Raw genomic sequence first — 13,230 nt, 5'->3', positions numbered from 1 at the left:
AGTCTGGCATTCTTTCTTCTGCAGAGTTTCAAAACGGTGGGGCTGCTGACAACATTACAGTGTGTGCAGAGTCTCAGGTGGAGCTTCTCTGGTCCCTTTAATCTTGCCTCAGGTTGTTTCCTGGCTGCTCCTCCCTTGATTAGCAACTGTTCTTGAATCTGCCCTTTGGAACTCAGGGAAGGTCATGGAGGCTGGAGTCTTGCCTACAAGAAATGGGAGATTAAAAAAGCCTCCGTGCCTGGGAACCCCACAGGGCCCTGCTCAGCATCAGTACCATAAGATTTGATTGACCTACTTAGAATTTTGGTTCTTCTAATCATTCATTAAACTTACAAACTAAATTAATGCTTGTTCTTACATGTCTTGGCAGAACAAATTAATACTATCTGAACAAATTAATAACCTTGGCTCCTAACTCCTGTGATGTTGGCAGGTTATACTTTCAGTTTCTAAAGCCCATACACAGAGGAGTCCTGAGGTAGGGATCTGCTCTCCTACCTATACACATACGGAGTTATTCTTTTTTTTTTTTTTAACATCTTTATTGGAGTAAAATTGCTTTACAATGGTGTGTTAATTTCTGCTTTATAACAAAGTGAATCAGCTATACATATACATATATCCCCATATCTCTTCCCTCTTGTGTCTCCCTCCCACCCTCCCTATCCCACCCCTCTAGGTGGTCACAAAGCACCGAGCTGATCTCCCTGTGCTATGTGGCTGCTTCCCACTAGCTATCTATTTTACATTTGGTAGTGTGTATATGTCCATGCCACTCTCTCTCACGGAGTTATTCTTAATGAGTGTTAGAAGAATACCCTAGAGGAAGAGCAGACCTCATCATACATTCTTGTCAAAGCCATGAGAAGCTGGCCCAGTGCCCTAGTAAGAGAGTTAGATGGAAACATGAAACACAAATCCTCACAGTATGGAAGCAACTCATTCACTTAACAACACTTTTCTTAACACCTGAGCTAAGAATACAGAAATGACCGACAGTGAAGGGTTTCCATTCTACCTTCAGGGGCAAAATAGCAACATGTTAAACAGGAGGTATAGAGATGTTAAACGGATGAAATTGAGTTTTTGAAATATGCAATTGGGTATTCAACTAGCACATCAGAAGCAGTGAGTAGTAGGAGTAAATACAGATTTCATGAATAAACACTGGTCACATGTCTCCCATTGATTGCCTCTTCTGAGCCCAGCAAAATTTGCAGAAACGATTAGGACACAGTCCATGCCCTCAAGGCACTTGCTCTCTGGTAACTGGGATAAAGGAATTATACCATTAGTTACAAGCACAAGTAGAAGTTAATATGTCCCCCAAGAAAAGTACAAAGTGCTCCTGGAGGTCAAAGAGGAAGACATTAAATCTAGTTACAAATAGGGAAGTAGATAGCATTTTGAGATAGGCTTAAATTGTGGTACAAACTAGACAGGTTTGAATGGGGGTATTACAGGCAAATATACAACCTCAGCAAAATCACTCAAGCTTTCCGCTTTACCTAGGGTATATGTGAGTCTTGGGAAATGTGGCTTTATAAAGGAACCAAGAGAGATGCTAAGTCTAGAGGGAAGAATAGGACAAGAAGCATATTCATGTGCTCTTAACAAATCTCCCCTCAGAATGCTTATCAGGTGTAAGGGGGAAAATCACAACTGTACTGTGGAGAAGTCATATAACACTTTAATCAAATGATCAACATTAACATGCCCAAAGAGGAGCAGATAGATATCATGTGACTCCAGATGCCATACTCCAAGAAGGACACAACATTTCTTTTGTAGTTTTCTAGTCAGACATCTAATTTCCTCATGAAATCTGAATCTAATCTTGAAGAAACATCACACAAATCCAAACTGAGTAATATAATATAAAATAACTGGTCCATGTTCTTCAAATATGTCAATGTCATAAAAGACAAAGAACGGTGAGGAATTCTTCCAGGTTAAAGGAAACTAAAGAGACAACATGACTAAATACAGTACATGATCTTAGACTGGATCCTGAACTGGAGGGGGAAAATGCTAGAAAAGGACAATGCTGGGACAATGGACAATTGAACTACATACTGTACATTGTTTGAAGTATTATATCTATGTTAAATTTCCTGAATTTAATAACTCTACTGTAAGAACATAAGAGAACATCCATGTTTTTAGGAAAAATGCACTGAAGATTAAGGGAGTAAATGGGGATGATGTATGCCACCTACCCACAAATGATTCAGAAAAAAATATGTACATATATACAGAAAGAAAGAAAGTGAGTAATAAAACGAATGTAGCAAAATGTTACAAATCCATGACTACAAGTAAAGGATATAGGGTCAGGGGAGTTCTTGGCATCATTCTTGTGATTTTTATGTAGTTTGAAATTATTTCAAAATAAAAACTCTTTTAAAAACCCTATAGGGCTTCCCTGGTGGGGCAGTGGTTGAGAGTACACCTGCCGATGCAGGGGACACGGGTTCATGCCCCGGTCTGGGAAGATCCCACATGCCGCGGAGCGGCTGGGCCCGTGAGCCATGGCCGCTGAGCCTGCACGTCCGGAGCCTGTGCTCTGCAACGGGAGAGGCCACAACAGTGAGAGGCCCGCGTACCACACACACACACACACAAACAACCTATAAAACATTAAAGTCAAAATTATTTTCATGCATAAAAGTTTCATAACCAATTTCTTTTAAGATATAAGGTTTTTACAAAAGTATAAATTACTATTTATAGTACTTGAAACTTTAGGATCTTCTATTTCTCTTAATATTGTCTTATTTAAACATTTCCATGTATCAACTTGGTTACACGTCAATCATTTTTAGTAACTATATATTCACTATGATATAATCATTCTTCTATTGAACATTTCTGTTATCTCCAATTTTCTCAATTACAGTATCACTGCTATGAACATAGCTATAAAAATTATTTCCTTTGGGAATATTTCCTAGGGATTTTAGAATAATTCTGTAGAGCAAGATCAAAAAGAAGATATACCATTTTAGATGTCAAACTTATATGGACTGAGATCCACTCATACCAGAGGACATTTTCCATACTTTTGAATATGGAGGCAGTTCCGAAAATTACTCATCAACACACTGGTACCATTGCCAGACAACAGCTCTCTCTCACACACACACCATTCACCAAGCCTGAAGAGCAAACAAAAAGAGAAAGAAAAGGATGCTCAAGGAGCCAAGTTGACAGACTATCGCTGTGTTGATTTACCACCAACTCGGCTGGAAAGCTTTTCTAGTTAACACAAAGCACAGCAGACCAAACTTGTCCATGCTCAGATGCACTGGTTTTAGTCAATATGTCTTATTCTTACAAAACTTCCAAAATTTTAATATAGAAACTGCTTAGTTAAAAAAAAAAAAAAAAAAAAAAACATGTACTTTGACTCTAAATGTGTCTGGGGAGCTTGAGCATCAAACAACTGAAGAATAATCTTGTATGTAATGATAATTATTATGTCAGGCTAAAGACCAACTTCAGCGATGATTGTAAACAAGGAACACCAATTAGCAATTTCATCAGTTAGGATCTGGTCTGTAAAAGGATAAGAAGAAGAGCATGGGACTTTGTGAAAACCCTATTTCTGTCTTTAAGTAAGTATGCACACACATACACACTAAGGTGTATCTTTGCTGAGAAATACAAAATGTATGGATACATATAAAATGTAAGTACTTGATTCTTACTAATACACACTAATGAACAAGGGTAAAGTTTTCAAAGAGTTGCCTAGCACAAGGGAATGTTCAGGAGTGAGGGAAATGATCTACATCACAGGATCTAAATGATCTATATGGCTTTGAAATTCGTTACATGGGTACATGCATTTGATGAAGTTCTCAGACTATTAACTTAAGACCTGTAAATTACTCCCTGTAACATATGTCTCAAAAATGCAATAGAGGGGCTTCCCTGGTGGCGCAGTGGTTAAGAATCTGCCTGCCAATGCAGAAAACACGGATTCGAGCCCTAGTCTGGGAAGATCCCACATGCCGCGGAGCAACAAAGCCTGTGAGCCACAACTACTGAGCCTGCGCTCTAGAGCCCACGAGCCACAAATACTGAGCCCACGCACCACAACTACTGAAGCCCATGCACCTAGAGCCCGTGCTCCACAGCAAGAGAAGCCACCACCATGAGAAGCCTGCGCACCGCAACAAAGAGTAGCCCCCGCTCGCCACAACTAGAGAAAGCCCACGCGCAGCAACGAAGACGCAACGCAGCCATAAATAAATAAATAAATAAATAATTTTTAAATGCAATAGAAAGCACACCAAATCAGCAGACCCGCTCTGTCACTAACTAGTTCTATGTGCTTAAGCAAGTCATATAACCTCAGCTTCCTTATCTGAAAAACAAAGGGATTGTGTTTAACCATCTCTCTAACACAATCCCTAAATTCTTTAACAGCTTTAAGAGTCTAACTGACAATTTTTAAAGTTGCAACAAACATGGAAATTAATAATCTGACTTAGGACTTTGACAATTTTAACTTTACAAGTTTCAAGTACATTAACACATGAACACATTATCAACATAAACAGAAGTTACGGCCCTTTTCTCATAATCCTAGAGGGGACTTGTCCTGCCAGCTTTCAGTGTGTTCTTCTAGGTTTTTTCATTGCTCTTGCTGCAGAGGCAGTATGGCTCTCTGGCTAAGCATGAAGACTGTGGACTCGTGCTGCCAGGTCCACAGCCCAGCAGCACCACTAGCCAGGGTAGACCATGTTGAAGTCATCCAAAATCCCTGTGCTTCAGTTTCCCCACCTAAAAAGAGTGGCAAAAATGGCAACCATTCATGAGGTTATTGTGAGAATAACACATGATACACATAAAACCCTTAGAACAGAGCCTGGCACCCAGGAATTGTCACTTATTACTGATAAACTCTTCAGTCTTTCATAATAAAATATCTACGCTTGCTTCTTTCAATGCAGTTGAAGAATAAGTAATTGAAACACTTATTGTAACTCAAAGTCACTCAAAACACTACATTAAATACAAAGGCACTCAGGGAAATAGGTCTCTTGGAATATTTAATCATTGGTATTGAGCCAAAAAATGTCTTCAGTATCATTCAGTACACCTTGTAGATGGAAACCAGGCCCATCAAAGTGCTGTTACTGACATTTCAGCTTTTTATTTAATATGAAAAGCATTAAATGGGTGAGGGTAGGATGAAAAATGAAACTCAATAGAGCCACATCCAGTCTTGTCTCTGTAGGTCTGCCCCATCACTGAAAATCACTAAGCAGTCATGATACCTAAGGACCCAAGGATAGCCTAAAATGCTGCAACACACAGCCTGATGAATGAGCTTTGTATCTAGGCTTAGGGGAGGCGGATACAATGTGCTTACTCTATTATTCACACTGCATTTACTCTGTCAAATGTTTTCATTTCCTAATGCAGAATCCTTTAGTGAAGAAAAAAAGCCTGCCTGGTTGGATTTGAATTTATTATTTCAGCGACACAGAAACACATGGAGACTAAACTTTCAACTGACACGAGGTAGAATAAAGTACCACATTTTCTTCCAATCAATTTTTCACCTTTACACACAGTGATAAGCGCCTGTGCCAAAGGTTCTTGATTCTATCTACGTGAAAGGGCTCTAACTGATAATCATTTAGTCCACAAGTCAACAGCCTTAAATATCAAAAATGTGAGGACCTGAGTGTGGATTTGCATAGTTCCGTGCTCTGTGGAACTATCTGCTTCCTGTAACAACCCACCCTGCAGAGAGTGCACCCATGCAATGCCCTGCTAGAGATGAGAGAGATCAAGAAGGTGGGGAGAAAAAAAAAAAAAAAGAAGGTGGGGAGAAAGGTCTGGACTTGCCCTTTAACCAGACCCAAGCATGTTTCCCTGGCCTTCTTGGCTGAACACCATATCACCATGTTTCCAAGAACAACGGCTGACCTCAGGTAGCAGAGTGAACTATGGCCCTTGTGGTGTGATTTAAAGATCCCTCTGCCCCAAATTTCCTCTCACTCTCTTTGAAACTGCCTGATACCCTGTATTTGAGACTTACTCCTTTAGTTTAACACGCATTGTCTTAGAATGCCAATGTCCTTGGGACAGTTTTTTTTTTTATTTTTTATTGAAGTATAGTTGAATTACAATGCTGTGTTAATTACTGCTATACAGCAAAGTGACTCAGTTTTACGTAAATATACATTTTTTTTTCATATTCTTTTCCATTATGGCTTATCACAGGGTATTGAATATAGTTCCCTGTGCTATACAGTAGAACCTTGTTGTTTATCCATTCTATATATACCAGTTTGTATCTGCTAATTCCAAACTCCCAATCCAACCCTCTCCCATGTGCCTCCCCCTTGGCAACCACCAGTCTATTCTCAATGTGGGACAGTTTGTTAATGCATTAAGTCATCAATCAGTCATTCCTACTATGGCATGTGTTCATTTCATCCATTCCTTTCTTTCTACCAACTGGCTGAAATCACCAAATCTAGAGGATGAGAGGTATTGCGTTACACTTTATTGTTCACGTTCTATTTTATCTTTTGACTCGGAGAAGAACTTAAAAGGGAGGGAAGGGTGATTTTGGAGGATGGGGCACAGCCATAGAAGGAAGGGGCAGCTGGAGGACAGCAGGAGAACCCTGATGCCCCAGGGTGATGAGAGGAACCCAGCAAGTGAGCTCAAACTCAAAAAGCCCCAATATTTCCCAACTTTGGGACAAGCCTACTTCAGGGAATACTACTTCAGATCTGGGCAATGACCTAGAATTGCATAAACTCTGCTTATCTTTCAAATTAGTTCCACTGGGCTTAATGAGGGCACAATTTTTCTGTGCATAAACTGAATTTTAAATGACCCAATAACCACATGAAGAAAGCATAAGTAAAAATTCTAAATGTACACACATCCCATCATGTACATAACTATAATTTCACTGAGAAATGGAATTCTGAAGTTGCAAGTGACACAGAGTAAATAACCTCATCTGTACATTTCTCCCTCTTCACTGAGGCAAAGTGAAGGCTGTGGCAGTCTTCTGTATGATGACGGTGGGTGGGGAAGATGATCTTCCCACATTGGTCTGACCTTCTGTGCTACAATTCATACAGCCATGACCACATCCATATTTGGAACAGAATAAGGACAGGTCCTGCCCAGCTGCTATTCTCCTGAGGATGGAATTACCGTCCATCTCTCTTCAAACTTGGGCTAAGCAAATGTGTGAGCCAGCAGCTATGAATTTGCTTCAAATAAACTATTGTTTCTCAAATCTGCCTGGATTGTAAAAATTATCCAGAGTGCTTGTTTAAACCAAGCAGTTCCTCAGAATTCCGATTCAATAGGTCTGGAAAGGATCCAGAAAATTGTGTTTTTCACCAGCACTTCAGATGATTTTTATAATCAGGCAAGTTTTATAAATACTAAGATAAGAAATACACAATTTCAGAAAGAAAACTAGGAAAAGGGAGAGGCCAGAGGGAGTTGTTTCTCCACTGAGCTTGGGAATACATGCTGCTGTCCCTTTTGGAGGATAAGGTAGATTATTACTTTAGGCCTTATCCACTGCCTATCTTGAGCTGAGAACTTTTCATGATGTAAACAGTACACAGGAATCCAAGATAAAGAGGGAATTCAACTCTTACGTGTAAAGGCCTATTAATACCCACAAACTCAATATATACAATGAAACATACAATGAAAACCTAGTGTTATGCAACTATTCTTCCACGTACTGGTGGTAAAGTCATAGCTCCACTGACACCACCAAAAAAAAAAAAAAAAACAAAGATGCATCTCAATACCATAATGGTGCAGCCAGAGTTCTATATAACAGACTACAGCTGGCTAATACAGCAAGTTAGAATGTGGGTACTACTAGAGATAGTTTGAAGTACAACCCTCAAATGGAACACAGTTTTTCACAAGAATTCCTCTACCACAGAACTGCAATAGGAACCCCATTTGGCAGCTTCACAAACACATGGCCTAGGCCTAGAAGAGAACACAAGAGGATAAAAATAGTAATTATATGGAGTGGGAGAATTATAAGTGAAATCTTTCTATATTTATTTCCCTCATTGTTATTTTAACTCAGATATGATAAGAAATTAACAATTGTTGATGCGTTACTATTTATATTCTCTAATCACTATGAACAAATCACTATTTTGTCAAAAAGCAAATCTAAATATTCCTTAATGACAACTGAGTATTAACTGCTTCTATTGATGGAGATATTATACTTTACCAACATATTTCTTTGTCAAAAACTTCATTTTCAGACATAGAAATAACATGAGGCATTGAGAGTCACATCCCAATTTCAGGCAAAGTATTTAATATAGTATGAAAACAGAATTAAATGTTTATTAAAATAGCACTAGGCATTGGGCTTCCCTAGTGGTGCGGTGGTTGAGAGTCCACCTGCCGATGCAGGGGACGTGGGTTCGTGCCCCGGTCCAAGAGGATCCCACATGCCACGGAGCGGCTGGGCCCGTGAGCCGTGCTCGTTGGGCCTGCGCGTCCGGAGCCTGTGCTCCGCAATGGCAGAGGCCACAACAGTGAGAGGCCCACATACCGGGAGAGGCCGCAACAGTGAGAGGCCCACATACTGCAAAAAAAAAAAAAAAAATAGCACTAGGCATTCTGAAAAACATAAAATATGCAACAGAAGTCTCTGAGGCAGAGGGAAGGAAGAGGTTAAATCTGAGCGGGTGAAGATGCAAGAGAGAGGAGTGGGCAGGACCTGCTATGTGGGAATTTACTGGTGCCAGTGGCCAGGGTCTTTGCTGCCATCTTCACTACCTCAGCCTAGGGGGCCTGGGCCTCCAGAAAGTGCACTGTGGTTAGTCCCAGGCACCTTCTCCCAGGGACAGCAGAGCTCTCTGGCAGAATGTACAAATGGAACCCCCCACCACCACACACACACACCACACACCCCCACCACCACCACCACCCCCCGCCCACTGCCCTGATCTGGGCCTCATGATCCTTTCACATTTTGATAGAGAGAGAAGGAAAGTAGTGACTAAAGGCGGGGCAGGGAGAATTATCACAAAGAGGATCCCAGGCTTCTGAAAAAATAGTCTGGAGGCTGAGAATGGGTGGAAACAACTGTTATCAGAGGGAGGGGCTAGAGACCAGCCCTGTGTCAGTGGGGAGAATCATGACCAAGAGAGGGAAATGGCAGAGAAAGGAAAAGATATAGACCCCAAAGAAAAACTGTGACGACTTGCAGCCTTGCTGCTCTGCAGACAGAGAGACAGATGCTGCTGCCTGAGGGTTCTCAGTGAGGCTGTTCTCAGCCTGGCTGAGCTCACGCTATCCTGTCTGGCATGTCTCATGAGGATTTTCTTGTATGACCACAGCTGACTATCAAAGGATCTTAGCTTCCAGAGCATTTGTTAATGGTGATATAACTGTCCAAAAGAAAGGCAGGTGCGCGAGTCCAGGCCAATGGGAAAAACTGAACTTACACATCTCTTTCAAAGTTTAAAAATATAACATTTGAAATTTGTACTGAAATCCAAGATGACTTTTTTTTTAACTTAATTTTCCAAGGAATGGCAGGGATCCTAGATGACAACTTTTCTCATTAATATTTTCACTAAAAGAATTAAGTTGGAAACAATTAGGAATTTCTATTTTTATACTTTGGTTTGAGGTTTGATGTTCACCTTATTTTGAGGATAATTATTGGGTTTTACCTTTACACCTAATGAAAAGAAAAGAACAAGATTTATTTTAAATCTAGAATCTACCCTTACCCAAGAGTCAGTCAGATTTGTCCAAACCCTCGACCAAAATACATCCTTCAAGTCTTAAATGACAGGCTCTTGACATTTTGGGGTAAGGTTATCCCTGACATCACACCTTAGCCCAAATACCACCTCCCCTGGCTGTATTCCCCTAGAGTTGCCTTAGTATGGTAGGCAGTAGTTTTAGAAATGGAGGCATTGTAGAAGAATTCTGGAAACTAGAAAATCTAGATAAGTGGTTAATATTTGAGGAGATAAGCAGAATCTAAGTCCATAAACTTGAAGATGTAGAATGCTTCCATGTTGTTACACATTATAAAAAAAAAGCTCTCATATACTGAATGCTTACGTTGTGCTAAGCCTAACTCTGTAAGTATTCTAAGTGCTTCATCCCCCGATTCCCATAACCACCTGTAAACTTCACAGTGTCACCCCATCTTACACTTAAGGAAACAAAGGCCTAGAGAGACCAGATCAAGGCCCAAGGCCACAGAGCTAGGAAGTGGCAGTCAGGATTTGAATCCCCTTGACACCAGAGCCTACTTGCTCAGCAACGAACCCTGCCCCATCAGTGTGAAACACTAGACACTCCAGGATTGTCTCTTCCAGGATGCTTCCCAGCCAGCATTTGCACCCCAACTCTTCTGCTCTGAATTGCATCCCGCACTTTGTGTTTTCAAAACCCTTTATCAGTTGTGTCCCAATAGGGAGTGAACATTCCTTGAAGACAAGGTCCATGGCTTATTATCTTTATAGCCCCAGCACCTACCAGGGAGACTGAGAGAGAGTAAGTGCTTACAGGATGTTGAAATAAGAGGTATCTAGGGAAGATGCCAGAATTAAACATTTATTATTCTCAGGTAAAATCTAATATTTATACTTTCATTTTACAATAATTGGCATTACTACAATTATTCTTTTTTATAATATAATATTGATAGTTTATATACAGGTGTACCTCATTTCATTGTGTTTCATTTTATTCTACTTTGCAGATACCACACTTTTCACAAATTGAAGATCTTTGGCAAACCTGCATTGTCAGGTGATGGTTGCATTTTTTAGTGATAAAGTTTTGTTTTTCTTTTTTTGGCTGCATTGGATCTTCATTGCTGTGCGTGGGCTTTCTCTAGTTGCAGTGAGCGGGGGCTACTTTTCGTTGCGGTGTGCAGGCTCCAGGTGCACGGGCTTCAGTAGTTGCGGCGCGTGGGCTCAGTAGTTGTGGCTCATGGGCTCTAGAGTGCAGGCTCGGTAGCTGTGGCGCACGGGCTTAGTTGCTCCGCAGCATGTGGGATCTTCCCGGACCAGGGATTGAACCCATGTCCCCTGCTTTGGCAGGTGGATTCTTAACCACTGTGCCACCAGGGAAGTCCCAGCAGTAAAGTATTTTTTAATTAAGGTGTGTACATTGTTTTTTTAGACATAATACTATTGCACACTTAATAGACTATAGCGTAAACATAACTTCTGTATATATACTGCAAAAAATTCGTGTAACTGGCTTTACTGAGATATTTACTTTATTGTGGTGGTCTGGAACTGAACCTGAAATATCTCTGAGGTATGCCTGTAGATGAGTTGATTCTATTTTCAAGTAATTCTGCTAGAGCTTTACAGCTGAGGTAGGCAGCTGTAATATTTAAGGCATCAACAGTGTCCAAATGAAAGAATAAAAGAGAAGGATACATTGTATATTAAATAAAGTGGAACCAAATGCTAATTGTTGACTAAGGATGAAGGCCAAGATGTTACCGCCCACAGTGAATATTTTGAGAGCCCCCATTTTCATAGTCAGTGCTCCCCTTCCCCAACAGGAACACACTGTAATGTGCTTGCACACATCCCCCTGAAGGGAAGAGTCCCTGTCACCTCCTCTCTTCCACATTCCCTGTTACACTGGGATTTCTCTTTCTGAAAGTACTCTTAGCCCTTAATTTCAGGAAGTTCCTAGCAAAACAGTCATAACATATAGAAAATATGTGCTGGTGGAGACTCACTAGGAACACAAAGAAGTTAGGAGCCTGGCTCCTGAGCAAGAGAGTAGGATAGCACAATGATAAATCTTGGCTCTACTGGCTGTTGATCTTGAACAAGTGACTTAACTTTTCTAGGTCTCAGTTTCCTCCTACGTAAAATGGAGGTGAAACTCCTCCTACTTCATAAGGCTTTTGGGAGAACTGGTGAGATAATGTAGGTAAAACACTTCTCGCGTTAGCTGGCACGTGGTAAGGACTCCGTAGGTGTCAGCTATTGCAGCCTATGGGGGTTGCTGAGTGATAGCAGCCATGTCCACAAGAGAACTGGCCTGTGGGCCAACTTTGGCACAGGTGCCAGCACTGGGGAATCTTGATCCTCAGCTGAGCCCTGCAATAACATGTCAGGGGGGTCCACGTAGTACAGACCGCCTGGGTGCAAGTGATCAGTTTTTAGCTGTGTGACTTGGGACAGTTGCTTAACCTCACTGTAGCTCAGTTTGCTCATGTGTAAAGTAGTGATAATAATAGTACCTGACCCATACATTATTGCGAGGATTAAATGAATATGTGTGTGTGTGTGTGTGTGTGTATGAATTTATACACAAACATATATGAACAGGTCTGGCACATAACTGTATAAATTAGCTTCAGCCTTCACTTGCTACCTAACACCTCTGTGTTGAAGTAGACAGATAAATGACATTCTATGTGGTCACTGAGGGGAATTTAAAACATCTTGTTATATTTTTCAAATAATCTGAGAAATACTTTGCTCTTTATATGTCTTTTGGAAGAAGTTGGAGACCAGCATATTGATAAGTCCCTTTCTGGTTTTAAAATATTTATTATTAAACTGAAAAAACCTTGAGCAGTATGTGACAATGCACAAGAATTCATAGTCTTCCTATAAAAGTCTGATTCTCCTGCCCCTAAGTGTTTCAGAGACAGTGAAAGGGAAAGATCTAGCTTAGGAGAACTGTTTTGTCAAGTAAAAATGGTCTCAAAAGTGTTTACAATTCTCATTTGATTATTCTCACTGCTGAAAAACAGTGGAAATGATTATGAGGACTTTAAATAAAACTTTCATTTTATGCAAAGGAAATGGTACAAGCTATACACTAAATTGTTCTCTAGTTTCTGAAATAAGTCAAGTAAAGTAAGGAAGCATCCAAGATAAGGCTGAAACACACCCTTCCCACTGGTGATCTGCCATCCCCGATAAAAAAAAGTATAATTGAAGCCAATCCTGGGCAAAGAAAGGTCCTGGCAAAATGCTCCATGTCTTTCTACAAATATTCACAGCAGGGTTGTACCAAGACATTTCTGCACTGTAGTGCTTTCTTGGTCACTAAGTATTTCTCTCTCTCTCTCTCTCTTTCTCTCCCCCTTTGTCTCTCTGTCTCTGTCTCTCACTCTCTGTGTCTCTCTGTCTCTATCTCTCTCCCTCTCCAACACACACAGTGTCAGTCACAGTGATGGTTTGG

At 40.7% G+C, this 13,230-nt stretch overlaps 1 long non-coding RNA gene across 2 annotated transcripts in view; it reads right to left on the bottom strand.

The window, feature by feature from the left end:
* LOC308619794 overlaps positions 1 to 13,230 on the bottom strand; it is a 41,523-nt gene that overhangs the window by 10,886 nt on the left and 17,407 nt on the right. The window contains exon 4 of one of the 2 annotated variants that reach the window (XR_014016228.1): positions 8,476 to 8,623. The exons of the other annotated variant lie outside the window; for it this stretch is intronic. This is a non-coding gene — a long non-coding RNA (uncharacterized lncRNA). Of the gene's footprint in view, positions 1 to 8,475; positions 8,624 to 13,230 lie in introns of those variants that run through there. 2 annotated transcript variants of the gene reach the window in all.

The sequence above is a fragment of the Mesoplodon bidens genome, assembly GCF_964165515.1.
Source record: "Mesoplodon bidens genome assembly, chromosome: 1".
NCBI classification, from domain to species: Eukaryota; Metazoa; Chordata; class Mammalia; order Artiodactyla; family Ziphiidae; genus Mesoplodon; species Mesoplodon bidens.
Note: the sequence above shows the minus strand (reverse complement) of the source record. Positions and strands in the feature narration are given on the sequence as shown.